The sequence below is a fragment of the Myotis nattereri genome, assembly GCF_964212035.1.
Source record: "Myotis nattereri genome assembly, chromosome: Y".
NCBI classification, from domain to species: Eukaryota; Metazoa; Chordata; class Mammalia; order Chiroptera; family Vespertilionidae; genus Myotis; species Myotis nattereri.
In genome coordinates, this window is record NC_138094.1 from 23,679,387 (window position 1) to 23,701,993 (window position 22,607).

The following is a 22,607-nucleotide window of genomic DNA, read 5'->3' on the forward strand; positions in this document are numbered from 1 at the left end:
AAAAAAGCCTGAAATTACCAAGAGAGTCTTTGCTAGGCAAAATTGCACTTGTCTGAGGGTCCATGTCACAAGTCTCTTTAGCCTGATGATATTCTGCCATTTCTTTTAAAAACTCCACGAGAAAACCTAAAAAACACAATGTACATAGTTTTGTCTCACAACTTTCATTCAACCATTACTCAGTCACTTTATAAATTTTGGACTTATAACATTATCCTGTTGTACGTTATATATCTCTTAAGAATAATTTCTGAAGGAAGTCCTTCCCAAGCATGATACAAAAATCTAGAAGTGATAAAGAGAAATATTTAATAACATAAAAATTAAGAACTTATATATGGCATGAAATAAAGTCAAAAGACAAATGACACACTGGAAGAAAATATTTGCTATAATGAGGAGAAAGCACACTAACTTTCATAATATTAAAGAGATCTAATAAATCAGTAAGACAATTTAATGTCGATAAACAAAATCCTAAGAAAATGCAAGTTAATACTAAAACAAAGGGGTCCTATTTTCCCAATAAGACTGCTAAGATTAAAACTCTGATCATACGTGAAGTGCTGGCAAGAAAGCGGGGAAGTCGGCAGGTTCAATCACTCAGGAGGGAAATTTGTTAGTGTTTGTGTATTCAAAAAGACATGTGTTCTTTAACCTAGTCTTTTCACCTCTAGGAATTCACACAGCTACACTTCCACAGGGAAACAAAGAGTGTACACTGCACACCGCTTCTAATGGCAAAACCCAAACAATAAAACAACAAAATCTCAATCAACAGGTGCTTAATTAACTATGCTCTTCATGATTAATTCATTTAAATATATAATACTAGAGGCCCGGTGCACAAAATTCATGCACGGGGTAGGGGGAAAGAGTGGGGTAAGGGAGTGGTGAGGGAGGATCCCTCAGCCTGGCCTGCACCCTCTCCAAATCAGGACCCCTCGGGGAATGTCCAACTGCCAGGAATGGGTCTAAACCGGCAGTCCAATATCCATCTCCCAATCTGGAACCGCTGGCTCCTATCCGCTCACCTGCCTGCCTGATTGCCCCAACTGCTCTCCCCTGCTGGCCTGATTGCCCCTAATTGCCTCTGCCTCAGCCCTCACCAACATGGCTTTGTCCAGAAGGATGTCTGGAAGACATCCAGTCTGATTAGCGTATTACCCTTATATTAGTACTAGAGGCCCGGTGCACAAAAATTAGTGCACTCGGGGGGGGTGGGGGGGAAGAGGGGATGCCTCAGCCCGGCCTGTGCCCTCTCGCAGTCTGGGACCCCTCGGGAAATAACAACCTGCTGGATTAGGCCTGCTCCCGGGTGGCAGAGGGCATGCCCAATCCCTAGGTGCAGTCCCTGGTCCGGCTCAGAGCAGGGCCGATTGGGGGGTTGGGGCACCACCCCACGTCACACTCAAGGCAGGTCTGATGGGGAAGTTGCGGCGCCACCCCCTGTCACGCACAGAGCCGGGACAATCAGGGGGTTTGGGCGCTGCCCCCTGTCACGCACAGAGCAGGGCCCTAATCTGTGTGTGACAGGGTAGAGCCATAACCTCCCCATTGGCCCTGCCCTGAGTGTGACAGTGGCAGCGCCCCAACCCCCTGATGGGCCCTGCACTGTGTGTGACAGGGTGCGGCGCCCCAACCCCCACATGGGCCCTGCTCTGTGTGTGACGGGGTGGAGCCGCAACCTCCCCATCAGCCCTGCCCTGAGTGTGACAGGGGGCAGCACCCCAACCCCCCAATCGGCCCTACCCTGAGCGTTACTGAGGGTGGCATCACAACCCCCTGATCGGCCCTGCTCTGTGTATGATGGGGGGAGCTCCCCAACCCCCCAATCGGCCCTGCTCTGTGCATGACAGGGGGGAGCTACCTAACCCCCTGATGGGCCCTGCTCTGTGTGTGACAGGGTACGGAGCCCCAACCCCCCTGATGGGCCCTGCTCTGAGCGTGACAGGGGGCAGTGCCCCAAGCCCCCAATCGGCCCTACCCTGAGCGTGACTAGAGGTGGCATCGCAACCTTCTGATCTGCCCTGCTCTGTGCATGACAGGGGGCGGCACCCCAACTCCCCTGTCTGCCCTGCTCTGAGCCCGACCAGGAGCTGCGGTGCAGGCATCTAGGGATTGGGCCTGCCCTCTGCCACCCGGGAGTGGGCCTAAGCCAGCAGGTCGTAATCTCCCGAGGGGTCCCAGACTGTGAGAGGACACAAGTGGGGCTGAGGGACACCCCCCACCCCCGCCAGTGCACAAATTTTTGTGCATCCGGCCTCTAGTAACTATGTAATTGACTAATGCTCAGGCAAACTTAAATACAGCATATTTAAGTTTCAAGTTTTTCAAATACTAACACTGTTCAAGATTTCTTAAAACTTCTGAATAAGAAACTTTTGGACAACTACAGCTAATAGAAAGAGAATTAAAACATAGGGACAACATAAAGAGTGCACCCTAATGTTAATTATGGATTTTAGGTGACAATGATGCCACCATGTAGGCTCATTGACTGTATAAATGTTGATCATGGGGAAGGCTGTGCATGAAGGAGGAGGAGACATACAGAAACTCTCCGTTCTGTTCAATTTTGCTATGAAGCTGCTCTAAAATATTAAGTCAATTTAAAAAATATATGGAAAGTTTGCTATATCTGCCTTTAAGATAAAATGTAACTAATATGTTCAAAGGCAATGGTGTAGGAATACAGTTAAAATAATTAAGAAGTGGTAAACATATGTTTTAATACTTGAGGATTAAAACAGGTTTCAAAAAAATTAATGTATTCTTTATTTCTCTTATCTAAAGAGCACATTTTAGAGATCTAGATTTACTGCCCTGTGTTGCCATCTTGAAATCCTGTGACCTTAAGCAAATTACCCACTTCTGCAGACTCTGGTTTCTCATGTGGGACACAGGTATACCTGCCTATTAAGAGGGTGCTCCTGCCCTGGCTGGCTTGGCTCAGTGAATAGAGCGTTGGCCTGGGGACTGACGGGTCCGGGTTCGATTCCAGTCAAGGGCACATGCCCAAGTTGTGGGCTCAATCCACAGTAGGGGGGCATGCGGGAAGCAGACAATCAATGATTCTCTCTCATCATTGATATTTCTCTCTCTCTCTCCCTCTCCCTTCCTCTCTGAAATCAATAAAATATGTTTTAAAAAGAAGAGGGCACTCCCTTCCACTGAAATGGTGGAGGACTTCCACTCAATACAGGGTGCATCAATTCGTGAATGACCTGCTTTCTCAGTTGTGTCTAGCTCAATGACAAAAAAGAAAAAAAACAAAACAAAAAAAAACAAATGGGAACAAACTTTCAGGTTTGCTGCACTAGGAATACACAGATTTGCCACACAAATTAGAATCGTTTTATTAGAATCGTTTTATTTAGGCCTGCTCCCGGGTGGCAGAGGGCAGGCCCAATCCCTAGGTGCAGTCCCTGGTCCGGCTCAGAGCAGGGCTGATTTGGGAGTTGGGGCGCCGCCCCCTGTCATGCACAAAGCAGGGTGGATTGGGAGGTTGTGATGCCACCCTCAGTCATGCTCAGGGTAGGGCCGATTGGGGGGTTGGGGCACCGCCCCCCGTCACACTCAAGGCAGGTCTGATGGGGGAGTTGTTTTAGATCCATGGCCAAAAGTTAGTACTACTCTGCTGCACACTTTGTCTTACTCTATGAGACAAGCAGCCCATGGATTCTGGCCAGAGGAGCTGTTTTCACCTGCTTCCAAGTGAATTGCTGCTTAGTCAGAACACATGAAGACTCTAACTATCTTCCCTATGAGTCCATTTCAGCAGTCTTTGATTCAGATAGCATGTATAAGAGAAAATTCTGTTGCTTCCTCAACTCTCTGTGGATTGATGAAGAATATGAAAATAATATTGGAAGAAATATTGGGTGCTGGTTTCGATTCTGGTCAAGGGCACATGTCCAGGTTGCAGGACACCACCTCCAGCTGAGGGTGTGCAGGAGGCAGCTGATCAATGATTCTCTCTCATCATTCATTTTTCTATCTCTCTCTCCCTCTCCCTTCCTCTCTGAAATCAATAAAAATATATTTTTAAAAATGCACTTCCATATATATTATTTACATCTCAAGGCACTGTGAAATACAGTAATTTTCCCACATTTTATAAATATGAAAACGTAGGTTCAAAGTGGGTAATTTTCTTCAAGGTTATAATGTGTTAAGTTTTCCTTTGAGTTTTAAGAAAACCTCTAAATTAACTGAACTACTGAATATTGTCCTAATCTACTTTGCATATAATCTGGAAACATATTAACTGAGCAGAGCTCAAGACTATGTTGCCTATATCCACGCAACGTATTCATATCAATACTATACAAGCAGGAAACAAATAGAGTTGCTATACCTCTATCTTCTACCCTACACCTGAAAAGAACAAGAGTATATAACTACAAGTTCAGAACAGTACTTACACATCAAAAATCCTATAGTACAAAAGACATTTATACTGAGAAGAATACACATGCTCTGCCAAAGAGCCTTAAAAAAATGCTTTGCCCTAACCCAGTGGTCAGCAAACTCATTAGTCAACAGAGCCAAATATCAACAGTACAACGATTGAAGTTTCTTTTGAGAGCCAAACTTTTTAAACTTAAACTATATAGGTAGGTACATTGTTATTAACGTAACTAGGGGCCCGGTGCATGAAATTCGTGCTCTGGGTGTGTGTGTGGGGGGAGAGTGTCCCTCAGCCCAGCCAGCTCCCTCTCACATACTGGGAGCCCTCAGGCGTTGACCCCCATCACCCTCCGATCGCCTGATCGGCCCCTTGCCCAGGCCTGACGCCTCTGCCAGAGGTGTCAGGCTTGGACAGGGGACCCCTATTGCCCCCCGATCACTGGCTCTGGCCCCCGCCCAGGCCTGAGGCCTCTGGCCCAGGAATCATGCCTGGACAGGGGACCCCCATCTCCCTCTGATCGCTTGCTCCACCCCCCGCCCAGGCCTGACGCCTCAGCCAGAGGAGTTGACCCTCATCACCCTCTGATCACAAATCACCGGATCGGCCCCTTGACCAGGCCTGAGGCCTCCGGCAGAGGTGTCAGGCCTGGGAAGGGGAACCCCAGCTCCCCACGGTTGCAGGCTCCGCCCCTGCCCAGGCCTAACGCCTCTGGCCTAGGCGTCCGTCCCGGGCAGCGGGGACCTGCAGTGGCAGCGGGGGGCGCCGTGATCGTGGGCTTCGCATTAGGCCCAGGCAAGGGACCCCTAGCTCCCGGGACTACCAGCTTTGACCGTGCCCAGCTCCCATTGCTGGCTCCACCCCTACTTCCTGCTATCACTGGCCAGGGCGGCAAAGGCGCCTGATTCTCCGATCATGGCTGGGGGGCAGGCCAAAGGCGGCCCCAGGGCCGCCTTTGCCCTGCCCCCCAGTTCTTAGCTCCCCCCTGGGTTTCCGACCACTGTCAGTGGCAGGGGGCTTCTTCCTGCTTTCCCTTTCGCCTCCCTGAATTGTGCATACATATGCAAGTTAGCCGCCATCTTGTTGGCAGTTAACCGCCAATCTTTCTTGGCAGTTAATTTGCATATGGCCCTGATTAGCCAATAAAAACGGTATCGCCGTATGCCAATTACCATTGTTCTCTTTTATTAGTGTAGATTAGGATACTCCTAAGGCTTAGGAAGAGCCACACTCAAGGGGCCAAAGAGACGCATGTGGCTCGCGAGCCACAGTTTGGCCACCACGGCCCTAACCGGTTTGGCTCAGTGGATAGAGCATCAGCCTGAGAACTGAAAGGTCCCAGGTTCGATTCTGGTCAAGGGCATGTACCTGGGTAGGGGGTGTGCGGAAGGCAGCTGGTCGATGTTTCTCTCTTATCGATGTTTCTGACTCTCTACCCTTCTTCCTTCCTCTCTTTAAAAAATCAATAAAATGTATTTTTTAAAAAATGCTTATGGCCTTTTATTTTCCAGGACTAAAGGCCTGATGCAAGAAATTAGTGCATAGGTAGGGTCCCTAGGCCTGGCTGGCAATCACGGCTGATCAGGTTCCCTGCTTTCCTGCTCCCTCATGCACCACCACCACGCGGTTCCCCTCTCCCCTGTTCCTGCTTCCCCCTTTCCTTGCTCCCTCAGTACCCCGCCAACACCAGCTCGCTGCCTGCAATTTTCTGTGCGACCCCCCGATGGTCAGCGCACATCATAGTGAGCAATCGAATTCCCGGTCTCCCGGGCTAACCTCCAAGGAAACACTTTGCATATTAGCCTTTTCTATATAGATAAAGTCATACAAGAATGTAAGAATGCCACGTAACCTAGGCAAAAATGAGAAATGCAACTGAAGGATGCACAGACCTGGTTATAACCTATTCAGCATTTATATTTCAGATATACTTCTGAAATATATGTAGTAATGAAAACACATTTAAACCAATTCTATTCCTGATGTTACTTTACATGTAAAGTGTATTAGTAAATTATTCTCTGCCAAGATTAAACATTCACCAGGGACTGCTACATAAATTACACATACATCCAATCATGGGACACTTAAATGGAGGGTTTCAAGGAACTTTTCGGGTCACAGGAAAATGCTCACTATACAACAGTGAACTAAGAATACACACACACAACACTGTGCCAATAATAGCTGAATCAGAAAAGACTCTCTTCCTCTATGTTTTTATGGGTTTTTCAGATAGGTATAAAGTGTTCTGTTTTGTTTTTTAAGTTACGAAAACAATGGGGGGAGAAGGAAAAACTCAGTATTTCCCCTGATAAGTGTAAAATACACGTCTAACTGTATATAGTAATGAAAACACATTTGAGGTAACCCTACTCCTTGCTGTTAATTCATACTAATACGTATGTGCTGCCCAAGTGAAACCTTCAGAGCTTTCATTATATTTTAAAGAAAAAAGCTGTCATTCTCCAGACTATTGTACTGTAAGCAGCACACAATGCTTATTATATTGTCTCAATATCCTTCATCCAAACATGACTATTACAAAACCACGTATTAATTCAAGAACCTACAAACCAGTTTCACAAAACTTGCCTTGTTGCTAAAATGTTTTCATTTTATACAGCTACTCGCTCCTACCTGAATGTCAGTCAATAAATCTATTTGAATATGAAGACCGGGCAAACTCTCAACCGTTTGAGAATGCTCTCCAGGATAACGAGTTCTACAAAACATAAAAGCGTCACTCCCCAATACCACCTGCATATCATATTATTTTTAAAACCAAGACCCAGTGGGTTTAAATGCGGACTCCCTGTCACCGCTTCCACTTGTAAAAGTTACAGAACAGATATGCCTCAAGCCGACACCTTGAGGGAGTCCAGGATACCTCGGCGCTTGAAGGTCTGGGACAGCTTTGTGCGTAGTTCGTCTTGACTCAACACGTCATATTTGGGGGGCACGGTGAGCTGGAAGAGAAGATGCCAACGGTTACCAGGCAGGCAGCGGGCACGGGAATTTCTGAAGACGGAACAGTGGCTGACCTTCGGGAAAGCGGGAAAGCACGAAAGCCCAGCGGGGACGGCGCTTGCACGACAACAAGCAAGAAGGTTCGCCTCCTCACCCGCGCACCGGGTTGGTGCTTTAACGGAAACAAACAAGATGCTACATCTCCTCACGTGTGCTCCCGGTACTTTTTCCTCACCTGTCCTCAGAGCCCAACCGCGGGCCAGGAATCAAGAGGAACGGGTATACCTCAAGGCTCTCCCGCCCACTCGAACTAGGAAATGGCGGATAAACACATTTCCTCCCCTCGGCTTGCCACGGGTGAGCGGGTTGTGTACCGGGCGCGACTCTCACCAGCGGCTGGAGAGTAGAGATACGGAGCGAGGCTGTGAAACCCGCGGCCCTGGAAGTGGAGGCACCTCGCGGCGGGTGGGGGCCTCACAGCCGATCCCGCCCTCTCCCCGAGACCCAGCCAGCCCAGCACGGGAATCCGGGAATCCGGGAATCCGGGAACCCAGAGCTTTACAGCCAAGTCAATGCCAACAACCGCCGGAAGCTCCGCCCACTTCTCGCGAGAGCTTGGCCTCTGAGTTCCGCGAGGACCCCTGGGCTAGAGCTGGGATTGGAGGAGAAGCCATGTGCTCTGCACCACATCCGGGGCCTGCGGGATCTGGGTAGTTAACCCTGTGTCTTCCTCCTGTTGCGGCCTAGGGCGCTGGACCCAACCTGGCTATCCCCTGGCCAGCTGGTCCCATCACAGCCCAGGCATTGCACCCAGCGAGCTCCGCCAGCTCGGGCTTTGCTTATTTTGCCTTTCATTAAGTCACGCAGTAACCGCGGCACTGTTTCCTTTTGGGACCCGAATACCCTTTGTAGGGGGCTCCGTCTTGTGCACCGCCGGGTGATTTAGCAGCATCCCTGGCCTCTCTGCCCACTAAATGCAGCGCCTCTTACCAGTTCTGACCTTACTGAATGTCTCAGACATTGCCTGATGTTCTTGGAGAGGCAAAAGTCACTGGTTGAAAATCAGTGAGCTAAACTTTAAGTATCTACCTTTTTATCGTTTTTTGGTTTTTGGTTTTCTTTGTACCTCTCCCAAGGAGTAAGGACATATTTTCCATTGATTTTAGAGACTGGAAGGAAGGGGGGGTGGCGGGGGGGGGGGTCAGAAAAACACCAATGTGAAAGAGACATCTATAGGTTGCCTCCTGCAGCACCCCCATTCCACTCCACTGTGGGCTTGGACTTGCAACCCAGGTATGTGCCCTTGGCCAGGAATCCAATAGGTGACTCTGCTGCTCAGGTTGATGCTCTAACCACCGAGCAACACAGGCCATGGCAAGTACCCACTCTTGTGCATACCAAGGAAGATAAAGGTAAGCTGGCTTACCAAGATGCTGTGGGTGAAAGGGGCCACATGGTAACCTGACAAGCTCAGGGAAGGCCTGTATGATGGTCTTGCAAACTCAAAGACCTGAAGTAACCACAAAGGACGATCGGAAATTAAACTTTAACCAAAAGCAGTAATAGTGGGTAGTTACATTCTAGGACAGTATCTTCACTGAGCCTATCTGTCTTTTTGCATCTATAATAACACTAGAGGCCTGGTGCATGAATTTGTGCACATTGAAAGGAAATTAATTAGAAGAAATATTTTAATATCCCTGTTCACCCTTTCTCAATAATAGAAGTGTCAACCAAATTCATGATCGACAATGACAGATTGAAATGCATGTGATTGCTGCCAATGAGAGCTTTATATGTATCACCCATGTGCGAGTCAACTTAGCCTTTTATAGATATAAAACAAACTTGTTAATTAGAGCTGCTTTCTGATTTAGCTAAACTTTTTCCAGCCCAGTGAAGCACTCCAACTTCTTTTTCAGGTAATTGTCAGCAACACAGCAGTAAATATCAACACGAAGAAGCACATTATTATTGTAGATCACGCAGGGAGAACAAAGGGTAAAATATTTAATTTGCAGCAGTGTTTGACTATATTTTGTGCAGTGAAAAAACCTGAAGTCATTTTTAAGGTCCACCATTTCTTTTCTTTATTTCTTTTTGAGTGGGGGAAGGGGGGGGTGGAGGGGAGGGGGCACCATTTCTCAATTCTTTTCAGTTGGGTCGAGTTTCTAAACTTTCTAAATCTTCATTTTCTGTTTAATGAAAAGAAAATAGGATTCTACCAAGTCTCCAATCTACCTACTCCACGACTTGTGTCAGGATCAAATGAGATGAGGCACAGGAAAATACTTCACAGACATTTGGTTAACTGTGAATGTTTCTACCTGGCTATAAAGCAACTTGTGTTCCTGGGCTGAAGAAACTTCTAGGAGGCTAGTTGCTAGGAAGAGGAAGCTGGGCATTGCGACATAACGTATTACCCTGACGGCAGGACACTTAGCATATTAGTCTTTTATATAGATAGACTAGTAGCCCGGTGCACAAAAATTTGTGCACTCGGGGGTGAGGGTGAGGGGTGGGGTCAGACCCCTCAGCCCGACCTGCGCCTTCTGTCATGTTCCTGGACCCCAGCCACTCCTGGCCTAGGCACAGGCCTACAGGCTTGGGGCGGCCTGGCTCCCGAGGCCCCATTGTATCAAGAGAACAAAGTCGGCATTAGTTACTGCTCTCACTGAACCCAGTACACTGCATCTGTGCGTACAACTGCCTTGTTCATGTGCCTGCTTCGCCCTACTGAATTACTAACATCTTGAGGACATTGCTCTGTCTTATCCTGCTTCAACTTCAGTGCCTGGCCTGGTGCCAGGGACCTGAGAGGGTTTGCTGAGTGAGTGAGTGAGTGAGTGAATAATGGGTGAGTGAATGAGTGAATGAATGAGCGAGTAAGTGAATGAGCAAGCAGCTACGAGGCGGGAACTTCTGCCGCATTGCCATGACAATGCGGCAGAAGTTCCCGCCCCGCTCCCAGCTGCCTGCTGCAAACCCCGGGAAGTTCCCGCCCTGCTCCCAGCGGCCGCAAACCCCTCTCCCAGCTGCATAGTTCATGCAGGGCAAAGGCGGCCCAGGTTCTCCACCTTTGCCCTGCCACCCGGCTCTTGCCTGCTGCCTGGGTTTCCGATCACTGTCAGCGTCAGGCAGCTTCCTCTGTCCTTCCCCTTTCGCCTCCCATCATTGTGCCTATGTATGCAAATTAACCGCCATCTTTGTTGGCAGTTAATTTGCATATCACCCTGATTAGCCAATGGGAAGCATAGCGGAGGTACGGTTAATTACCCTTTTGTCTTTTATTAGCTAGGATACCCTTGAAATATCTGGGTAACTTGTAACTTCCCTTTTTCTGGGCCCCTTGTGGCACAACCTAATGTGCTTGGGCTCCCGGACAGTTACCACTAATTCCTTCATTGTTCTCATGTTAATTGTTGACTGTTGGCTATCCTACACCCTTCTAAGTATGTGTCTATCATTTTATTTTTTATCCAGTCCCACAGGTTCTCTCCCTCACCCCCAAGACCCCTTTGGTTTCTCCCGCCTCTCTAATCTATCACCAATGAATTTCTTGTAACCTACCTATGTCTCCTCCTTTGGTTGTAATGTATAAAAATAGATGAAAACCCGCCACTCTCCAGAGCGCTTTCCCAATCCATTGAGGTACTGCTTCCAGGCACTTGTCGACAGTTTGCTCAAATAAACACAAAATTCTTTACAGGTTTGAATGTTTCTTATGTTAACACAGTAATAAAACCATAGCCAGAGAATGGTATAAGAACTAAGATGCACTGAAGCCTTGCGGGTGTTGTTCAGTGGTTAGAGAATTGCAGCATACCCAAGGGTCCTGGGTTCAATTCCCAGTCAGAGGTACCTACTTTGGTTGCAGTTTGCTCCTCTACTCCCCTAATCCCCAGATTGGGATAATGTGGGAGGCAACCAGTTGGTGTCTCTCTCTCTGCCCTCACTCCCTCCTTTCTACTCTCAGAATCTTTCTCAGCACCAGGTCCTGGGAGTCACTACCAGTTGATTAGAACTGGCTCAGGAAAGGAAACCCATTTGCCATTCCTAGTCCACTCCCTTTTCCATTATGCAGCATATCCTCTTTACAGATGAGATGAAAAACAAAATAAAACAGTTTAAACATCCCCAGTTCCTTCACTAGCTTTTGTGCAGAATATTCCCTAGGCTAGATCCCACCCTTCTCCCAACACACAGTTCAGTTATTGATTCTTTTAAAATGTGATTCCCAGAACTGAGTATGGTCCCCAGGATGATATTATTTGTGAAGAGGACATTGTCTTCTCTTAATGCAACTTAGAATTGCATTAGCTTTTTGGGACCACTGTTTCAGACTGCTGCCTCTTGTTGAGCTTGCAATAAACGAAAATGTGTTTTTGTAGATGCACTGGTCTTAAACTAGGTTATCCTGTTGTGCAGGTTTTTTTTTTTTTAAAGCCCTAGTACGAGACTTTATTTTGCATCCTATTAAATTCTACTTTGTTAATTTCCCACCTAATTCTGCTAGTAGGGGAGATATTTTTGAATCTTGACTTTTGCCATATAATAAATTTGTGGTCTTTAGCATGTTATCTTTATTTTTATCTGTTTGTTTATATTTTTACTAGTGGCCCGGTGCATGAAATTCATGCACGGGGGACAGTGTGTTCCTCAGCCTGGCCTGCACCCTCTCCAATTTGGGACCCCTCGAAGGATGTCCTACTGCCAGTTTACAGCAGTCACACATCCCTCTCGCAATCTGGGACTGCTGGCTCCTAACCGCTCACCTGCCTGCCTGCCTGCCTCGTTGCCTCTAATCACTCTGCCTGCCGGCCTGCTCGACCCCAACTGACCTCCCCTCGCCCCCCGCTGCTGGCCTGCTTGCACCCACATGACCCCCATGAGCCTGATCACCACAAACTTCCCCCCCTGCTGGCCTGCTTGTCCCTCCTTCCCTTCCCACTGGCCTGCTCATCCCCAACTGTCCCCTGCTGGCCTGCTCACTCCAAACTGCCCCCCACCCCCGCTATCCTGATCACCTCCAACTGACCCCCACTGACGGCCTGCTTGCCCCCACATGGCCCCCCTGCTGATCTGCTTACCCCCAACAGCCCCGCCCCCCACCAGCCTGATCACCCACAACTGCCCTCCCCTCTTGGCCTCTAACCGCCTCTACCTTGGCCCCACCACCATGGCTTTGTCCAGAAGAACATCTGGAAGGTCTCCTGGAAGGTCTCCCAGTCTAATTAGCATATTGCTCTTTTCTTAGTATAGATATATTTGTCTGTAAATATGATTATGATTGCAGATATGAGTAGGATCAGGTAAGGTTTTATAGAATGGGCCTTTTATTACAGATGGTTTGCCAGGTATGCATTTTTTCTAAAGAAGTAAAAATTACTTTAGAAAATGTTTCAGGAAGACTTTGAGAATTTACAGTATCTGCTTTTCTTCCAAGAAAGTTGTCACTTTTATGCCAGAGTGAGAATTATTTGTATGCTTTGTATGTCAGCATTGGGCCACTGTGAGTGGGGGTTCACTTAGCTTGACTTGAGAGTAATTGTCTTGCTCACTGGCTGGGAGGGAGGGTGTGTGGCAGAGGAGATAAATACTGGGTTCTGGATTACTCATAGATTGCTGATTTCCTGATTGATTGTGCAAGCCCCTCCTTTTATTCATGTCCACCTTCTGTTGACAGACATTTACCCTGGGAGAGAAATTAGATGAAACTCTCTTTCTTGTCATTGTAAAAAGCATTTGATTTCCTAAGGTGTGATAAGGCCACCCAGCCATCCTCAGTCAAGGTACACATTTTCATGGAGGATGTTCCCACTCTTGAATAAAGTAAAACAATTATTTTTTCTTTTAATTTAAACTTTCTTCTATAACTGTTTTCTTGCTACTTAAAAGCTAGTTGTTGTTTTTTTTAAAACTGCTTTCAAAGCTTTTCAAGCTGTATATGTCCTTGGAATGAATTTATAAATAAGAATTGAGCCCGGCCAGTGTGACTCAGTGGGTTAACATCAACCTATGAACCAGGAAGTCACAGTTTGTTTCCAGGTCAGGCCACATGTCTAGGTTTTGGCCTGATCCCTTATACGGGGTGTGTAGGAGGCAGCCGACCAACGATTCTCTCTCATCATTGATGTTTTTATCTCCCTCCCTCTCCCTTCCTCTCTCAATCAGTAAGAATATATTTTAGAGAGAGAGAGAGAGAGAGAGAGAGAGAGAGAGGAGTATATATGTTTATAAATAAAAAAATGTATTTGATGCTCTTAGAAAGTCTTATTTTCTTTCATTAAAACTGTGCAGTATAGGGAACTCCATAGATTCTCTTAATTTGAAGAAAGTTAGAGGGAAAGGTACTAATTCAGAGTTCCATGGGAAAATGTGTCACTTATATCCTGGGGAAGGCATCACTGGATGTGGAGGATGGGCCGTATTTCCAAGTGAGGTCCTAGGTCCTGCTTGCAACTCCCAGCCAGGTTAGAATGTGCCTTCTTTAATCAGGACAAAATAATCACAGTGAGCAGAACATGATTAATGTTTTTTATAATTAACTAGAGGTCTGGTGCACGAAATTTGGGCACTCAGGGGTGAGGGGTCCCTCAGCCTGGCCTGCACCCGCTCACAGTCCGGGAGCCCTTGGGGAGTGGACCTAAACCATCAGTCAGACATCCTTAGCACTGCCATGGAGTCAGGAGAGGCTCCCGCCACTGCCACTGCACTTGCCAGCCATGAGCCCGGCTTCTGGCCAAGCAGTGCTCCCTCTGTGGGAGTGCACTGACCCCCAGAGAGCAGCTCCTGCATTGAGCATTTGCTCCCTGGGGTCAGTGCATGTCATAGCAACTTGTTGTTCCACCTTTTCGTTGATTTGCATATTAACCTATCATTATATAGGATAGCTAGTCTTGAATGTTCTATTTCTGCCCCTAACAAAGTCACCCTAGCTACTCGAGACAGATGCTATCTTCCCCACAGGAGCCAGTCAGGGCTCCCCTACCTTTAGGCAACAGGCCCTGTCCCTTGTAATGAGGATTGCTTTATGTAAGGACCTTAACAACTTCAGCCGGTTCTCAAAAAGGTGGTGATAATTGTTCAAACACAGACTTCAGCTCTCAGGCCTGAGACCACCCCTTTCCTCCATGCCCTCAAAGGTCCTCAACTGAGCTAGTCAATCCCACCCTGCCTTTCATGCCAGCATTACCTCTGCCCTAATCTCAGGGTCATCTTATACTGTCTAAATTACAGTCCCCTCCTTGCAGCTGCATTCTGCAAACATTGAGCACTTATTATATCCTGGTCTCAGTGTTAGGGAATCAGGCTGGAAAAAAACACAACCCTGTTCTTTTCCATACTCTTTCTCCATATTGCTGTAAGTAGCTCCACGTTGATGCAGCATTGTGCTCAGACCAACCTTTCTGACAAAGTTTTACAATCCATGTGCCATAGTAAATGAACTCCCTCTATCCTCACTTTCTTTTACCTTTTTGCTGACACTTCTTTAAATATTTTTTCCTCATGCCTGCAAGGCTTTTTTTAAGCTTTGACATGTGTGTTAGTTATCTACTGCTGCTGTAAAAAATTATCACAAATTTAGTGGCCTGAAACAATGCAAATGTGTTACAGTTATTAGCACAGAAGTCTGATGTGGGGCTCACCAGGCTGCAATCCAGGTATCAGGAGGCTGCATTCTCTTCTGGAGGCTCTTGGGGAGACTTTCTTTCCAGCTTCTGGAGACCACCCATATTCTGTGACTGGTGACCGCTTCCTTCATCATTAAAAGCCAGGAATATTGCATCTTGTGACTCTACTGAAGTCACATCTCCCCCTGATTTCCTCTCATACCTCCCTCCGCAACTTTGAAAGCCCCTTATACTTGAACTAGAGGCCCAGTGCACAAAAATTTGTGCACTGGGGGGTGGGGGGTGGTCCCTCAGCCTGGCTTGTGCCCTCTCACAGTCTGGGACCCCTTGGGAGATAATGACCTGCAGGCTTAGGCCTGCCCCTGGGTGGCAGAGGGCTGGCCCAATCCCTAGGTGCAGCCCCTGGTCGGGCTCAGAGCAAGGCTGATTGGGGAGTTGGGGCACCGCACCCTGTCATGCACAGAGCAGGGTGGATTGTGAGGTTGCGATACCACCCTCAGTCATGCTCAGGGTATGTCCGATTGGGGGATTGGGGCACCGCCCCCTGTCACACTCAAGGCAGCGTCGATGGGGAGGTTGTGGAGCCACCCCATGTCACACACAGAGCAGGGCCCATCAGGGGGGTTGGGGCTCCATACCCTGTCACGCACAGAGCAGGGCCCATCAGGGGGTTGGGGAGCTCCCCTCTGTCACGCACAGAGCAGGGCCCATCAGGGGTTTGGAAAGCTTCCCCCTGTAATGCACAGAAAAGGCCCATGAGGGGTTTGAGGAGCTCCCCCCTGTCACTCACAGAGTAGGGCAGATAGGGGAGTTGTGGCACCGCCCTCTGTCACACACAGAGCAGGGCGGATTAGGGGGTTGGGGCACCACATCCTGTCACACTCATGGCAGAGTCAATGGGGAAGTTATGGCTCTACCCCATCACACACAGAGAAGGGGGGTTGGAGTGCTGCATCCCACACAGAGGGGCTCCATATGGGGCTCCATACCCTGTCATGCACAGAGCAGGGCCCATCAGGGGGTTGGGGAGCTCCCCCCTGTCACACACAGAGCAGGGCCAATCAGGGGGTTGGGGAGCTCCCCCCTATCAGGCACAGAGCAGGGTTGATCAGGGGGTTGGGGCGCCTTCCACTGTCATGAACAGAGCAGGGCAGATAGGGAGGTTGTGGCCACGCCTCCTGTCACACAAAGAGCTGCGGGGCGATCAGGGGGTTTGGGCGCTCTGCCCTGTCACACTGATCCCAGTGCTGGGAGGCATATTACCCTTTTGCTATATAGGATAGAGGCCTGGTGCCCGGGTGGGGGCCGGCTGGTTTGCCCTGAAGGCTGTCCTGGATCAGGATGGGGATCCCCACTGGGGTGCCAGGCCAGCCTGGGTGAAGGGATGATGGCTGTTTGCAGCTGGTCACACACCCTTCAGGGTGGGGGTCCCCACTGGGGTTCCTGGCCAGTCTGGGTGAGGGGCTGAGGGTTGTGTTCAGGCTGGCGGGTGACTGAAGCTCCCAACAGCTCCTTTTTTTTTTTATATTGGGCCAGCTTTTGCTCTGATGTAGCATACTATTCCACTATGTAGATATACCAGGGCTTTTTAACCCACTCATCTGCTGACCAGCACTTAGGCTGTTTCCAAACCTTAGCTATTGGAAATTGTGCTGCAGTGAACATAGAGGTGCATGCATCCTTTCAGATTGGTAATTCTAGGTTCCTGGGATATATTCCTAGAAGTGGGATCACTGGGTCAAATGGGAGTTCCGTTTTTAGTTTTTTGAGGAAACTCCATACTCTTCTCCATAGTGGCTGCACCAGTCTGCATTCCCACCACCAGTGAAGGAGGGTTCCTTTTTCTCGCCATCCTCACCAGCACTCGCCCTTTGTTGATGATAGCCATTCTGACAGCTGTTAGGTGGTATCTCATTGTCCTTTTGATTTGTATCTCTCAGATGATTAGTGACTCTGAGCATGTTTTCATGTGTCCCTTGGCCTTCCTTTTGTCCTCTCTGGAAAAGTATCTATTTAGGTCCGTTGCCCATTTTTGTGATTGGGTTGTTTATCTTCCTTTTGTTAAGTAGTATGTGTTCCCTGTAAATGTTGTAGATGAAACCCTTATCAGAGAGAACATTGGCAAATATGTTCTCCCATGCAGTGGGCTTTGTTGTTGCCTTGTTGATGGTTTCTTTTGCTATGAAGAAGCTTTTTATTTTGATGTCTTCCCATTTGTTCATTTTAACTTTATTTTCCATTGCCCCAGGAGCTGTGTCTGTGAAGATATTGCTTCCGCATGTATCTGAGACTCTGCTGCCTATGGATTCCTCTACTATTTTTATGGTTTCCAGCTCTATGTTCAAGTTATTTATCCATTTTGAGCTTATTTTTATGCATGGTGTCAGTTGGTGGCCTAGTTTCATTTTTGCATTTGTCTGACCAAATTTCCTGGCACCATTTATTGAAGACACTGTCTTATCCCCATTGTATGTTTTTGCTTCCTTTGTCAAATATTAATTGAGCTTGGTTGTTTGAATTGGTTTCTGGGTTCTCTATTCAATTCCATTGGCCTATATGTCTATTCTTGTGCCAGTGTCAGGCAGTTTTGAACACAGTAGCTTTGTAATACAGCTTGATATCTGGTATTGAGATCCCTCCTACTTTGTTCTTCTTTCTCAAGATTGCTGCCACTATTCGTGATCTTTTTTGTTATTCCAGATGGATTTTTGGAGAGTTCATTCTAGGTCTGTGAAATATGCTGTTGGTATTTGAATGCGGAGTGCATTGAATGTATAGATTGCTTTGGGTAGTATAGCCATTTTAATGATGTTGTTTCTACCAATCCATGAACAAGGTATGTTCTTCCATCTGTTTATGTCTTCCTCTATCTCTTTTTTTCAACATCTTCTAGTTTTCTCAGTGGAGGTCTTTTACGTCCTTAGGTAAGAGTATTCCCAGTTATCTTAATTTTTTTGGTGGGATGATGAATGGGATTCTTTTTTTAATCTCCTTTTCTGTAAGTTCATTATTGGTGTATAAAAATGCCATATATTTCTTGGCATTAATTTTGTAGTCTGCTACATTGCCGAATTCATTTATTAAGTTAACTAAATTTTTGAAGGACTGTTTGTGGTTTTCTATGTACAGTATCATGTCATCTTCAAATAATGACAATTTACTTCCACTTTTCCAATTTGGGAACCATTTCTTTCCTTTTCTTGTGTGATCACTGTGACCAGGACTTCCAGTACTGTTTTGAACAGGAGTGGTGAAAGTGGGTTTCCCTCTCTTGTTCCTGTTCTAGAGGGAAATGGTTTTAGTTTTTGCCCATTGAGTATGATGTTGGCTGTAGGTTTGTCATATAAGGCTTTTATTATGTGGATGATTCTTCTATTCCTACTTTGCTGAGTGTTTTTATCAGAAAAGGCTGTTGCACTTGGTCAAATGCTTTTTCTGCACCGGATGATATGATTGTGTGGTTTTTCTCTCTCAATTTGTTTATGTGATGTTTCATGTGCATTGATTTGTGGATATTGTACCATCCTTGAATCCCTGGAATAAATCCACTTGGTCATGGTGTATGATCTTTCTAATGTAATGTTGTATCCGGTTTGTAGAATTTAGTTGAGGATTGCAGCATCAATGTTCATCTGGAATATTGGCCTGTAAGTCCCTTTCTTTGTGGTGTCTTTTTCTGGTTTGGGGATTATGGTAATGCTGGCTTCATGAAAAGAGCTTGGAAGTATGCCGTCCTCTTGAATTATTTGAAATAGTGTGAGAAAGATTGGTTTTAGTTCTTCTTTGAATGTTTGGAAAAACTCCCTTGTGAAGCCATCTGGTCCAGGGATTTTGTTTTTTGGAAGCTTTTTGATTACTGTTTCAATTTTATCAGTAGTTATCGGCCTGTTCAGTTTTTTTGCTTCTTTCTGATTGAGTATTGGAAGCTTGTATTTGTCTAGAAATGTGTCCATTTTGTCCAGGTTTTCCAATTGTTGGAGTAGAGTTCTTATAGTTTTTACAATCCTTTGTATATCTGCCGGGTTATTTGTTACTTCAACTCTTCCATTTCTGATTTTGTTTATTTGGGTCCCCTTTCTTAGTTTCTTGGTGAGCCTCCCTAGAGGTTCATCAATTTTTTTTTCTTTTTTTCAAAGAACCAGCTCTTGCTTTCATGATCTTTTGTATTATTTTTTTGGTCTCTATGGCTTTTATTTCTGCTCTGATCTTTATTATCTCTTTCTTTTTTGGTAATATGGGCTTTTATTGTTGCACTCTTTCTAATTATTTAAGTTGAAGATTACTTAATTTATTACCATTTTTTTTCCTGTTTTCTAAGCTAGGCCTGTAGAGTTGTGACCTTCCCTCGCAGGACTGCTTTCATTGTGTCCCATAGATTTTAGGATTGTGTGTTTTCATTGTCATTTGTTTCCAGGATGCTTTTCATTTCTTCTCTGATCTCTTTGGTAACCCAACTATAGTTTAATAGCATGCTATTTAGCCTCCAAGTGTTTGATTTTTTTCATTGTTTTTATTGCACTTGATTTCTAGTTTTATGCCATTGTGACCTGAGAAGATGCTTATTACGTTTTCTATCCTCCTGAATTTGAAGAGACTTTACCTGTGTCCTAATATGTGGCCTATCTTTGAAAATGTCCCGTGTGCACTGGAGAAGAATGTATATTTGGTAGCTTTGGGATGAAATGTTCTGGAGATGTCAAGTCCATCTGAACTGGAGAGTCATTTAGGATTGCTGTTTGTTTGGAGGTTTTTTGTGTAGAGGATTTGTCCAGTGGTGTCAGTGAGGTATTGAAGTACCCTACTTTGATACTATTGCTATCTATCTATCCCTTGATACCTTCCAGAAGTTGTTTTTTGTATTTGGTCACTCCTGTACTGGGTGCATATATGTTTACCAGAGTTATATCCTCTTGTTGATTTGCTCCTTTTAGTATTGTGTAGTGGCCTTCCTTATCCCTTGCTATGACCTTCATTAGAGTTCTATTTTGTTCAGATATAAGCATTGCCACCCCAGCTTTTTTCTCATTTCCATTTGTTGAAAATTTATTTTTCCCTCTTTCACTATCTGTGTGAATCCTTTGCTCAGAGGTGAGTCTCTTGCAGACTGCAAAATATGGGTTTTGTTTCCTTATCCATTCAGCTGCCTTATGTCTTGATTGGAGCACTGAATCCATTTACCTTTAATGTTATTATTGTAAGTACTTGTTTGTCATATTTATTCTTAATGTGTGTGCTTCTTCTTGCCTTTCTGTTTCTTCTTTTTACTTCCATCCCTCTAGCATTTCTTGCATTGCTGACTTGGTGGTAATAAACACTCATAGCCCTTTTTTGTCTGTAAATTTCCTTATTAGTTCTTCAATTTTGAATTATAGCCTTGCTGGGTGTGGATTCAGCCCCTTGTTTTACATCACTTTGTATATTTCATTCCATTCCCTTCAGGCCTGGTGTGTTTCTGTTGAGAAATCTGTTGATATTCTAATGGGAGATGCCTTGTAGGTAACTTTCTGTCTCTGTCTGTCAACCTTTATGATTCTTACTTTTGCATTGATGTTTAATTATGATGTGGCTTGGTGTTGGTCTTTTTGGGTTCATCTCATTTGTGACTCTGTGTGGTTCTTGAACTTGCATAGTTATTTTCTGGCCTGTAAAAGGGAAGTTTTCTGTCGTTATTTCTTCCAACATGTTTTCCCCTCCCCCATCTGACTGGAAGAACTGGCTGGGTCTATAGACCAAGACTGAGCACAGACCTGCTGAGAACTTGGATTGCGGTTAGTGATTGTCACCTAAATGGACACTCCCGCTGTCTGCCCATGACCCTGATCATGTCCACCGCTGCCACACATAGAGTGGCATGTTCCCATTCTCCGGTGACTTCTCTAGGCACACTCCCATCAGGCTGGCCCAGGTGTTGGACATGGGAGCCTTACACCAGGAACCAGGGCCTTGTTCTTGTGTCACCGTCCCATGACCCACTCAGAGATAGGAGTGCAGGCGACTGATTCAGGCCTCAGATACTGAACATGGAGAAGGAAGTCAATTGATGGCCCCTTCCAAGGTCTCTTGTCTGGAGAGAGAAGTAATGAGACTTGGAAAGTGGAATGCTTCTGTAATTTCCTAAATTCTGCCAAACATGAGGAATTACTTTTACTCATCATCATGACTCAGAACCCAGCTTCAGGTTCAATGGCCAGCTCCCAGAGAAGTGTAAATGAGCAACATGGTTGTGACCAAAAAAAGGATGGAGAGGTCCCAGGGCAAGCCATGAGGCCAAAGAGCTTCACACTAAAGGAACTCTCCCAGAGACATGTGCCCACGTAGGCAGCAGGAAGGATGGGACCTTGGAAGCTTATCCAAATGTAGAAAGCAATGTGACAGTTGACCAGGGCATGGAAAAGACTCTCACTCTGTGTGGAAAGTTGTATGAGCAGAAGACCCGCAAGCCATGTTTAAACTACTCAGGAAATAGTTTGCAAAGGCGCATGTCAGTTTTTAATTCTCAAACAGTTAAAATCACAGGGTGCTAAGTAGTGATTTTACTACTTTATTTATTTACATGTATGTTATGTTTATAACAGAGTTTTTTTAATGTTGTGACATAACTCTGTAATAGCCATTGAAAAATAACAACTTTTCCTATGGTTATTAGGATTGCTGGGCAGGGTATTAGCTGGAGGTACCATTCTGTGTGGGTTGCTCTACAGTGCAAAGCAAGACTAGTCTGTGATTTACTCATTTTCCAGTTCAGTTGTTTTGTTTGTTTGTCTCCTCAATCGAGTGAGGTTTCATGCCTCAGAGATACTCCAAGGAAGACCATGAAATTCTCATGAGGTGTCCCAGCTGATCACCCAGAATAATAGTGGATGTACCCTTAGGCACTCAGTAAATTTTTTGGAGTAAATCAAGGATTGAAGAGTGAGGAGAGGTGTCTGGCTTTGGCAGATGAGGATCAGCTGACCGATGGACATCCCTGAGAAGATGTCCACTCTGTGCCAGTGTGTCCTGCCAGCCTTCACATAGGGCATAGAGGGATTTTCTGTCAAGTATGGAGACAGACCTTCTGTGACCATGAGGCTTATGGAACCGTCCCCAGGGGAACAATCAGCAGTGGAACGGGCTGTACAGCCTATAGCATCTGGTTTTCCTCTCAGCCACAATAGTCTTCCTCTGGCTTAGAGTTGGAGATTTAGGGTCAGTGGATGACAGGGATGCAGTAGCAGGAACCATTCTCTCCTTCTCTGGTCAGAAGCATAATTCTTACCATCTGATGAGGCAGAAGTGCAATCTTCACCAGAAGCATCCCTCTGCAGGCCTGAATGCCATGGTTGGGCCCTCCCTTTCCCTCTAGCCCTCTCCTCTTCTTTGTGTCCAGGATCGGTGTGTGCCATTCTCCCCACCTTGCCATGCACTCTCTATTGGAATGACCCAGTGCCTTTGGGGTTGGGATCTGGGAATGTCACTGGCACCTCATCTACACCAGGCCACCCCTGCACCCCAACCCCTCCCGCCACCACCGCGGTCTGCATAATCTGGTAGATTATGTCTCTGATATTTAAGGGATGCAGATCTCAGATTCAGCAAGACTGGCCAATGCT

The 22,607-nt window shown here is 46.3% G+C and overlaps 1 pseudogene across 1 annotated transcript in view; it reads right to left on the minus strand.

Annotated features, from left to right (window-relative positions):
• LOC308512384 (centriole and centriolar satellite protein OFD1-like) overlaps window positions 1-22,607 on the minus strand; it is a 134,088-nt pseudogene that overhangs the window by 44,022 nt on the left and 67,459 nt on the right. Inside the window, exon 2 of the transcript in view lies at window positions 19-126. The product of the transcript in view is annotated as a centriole and centriolar satellite protein OFD1-like (transcript). The remainder of the gene's footprint in view (window positions 1-18; window positions 127-22,607) is intronic.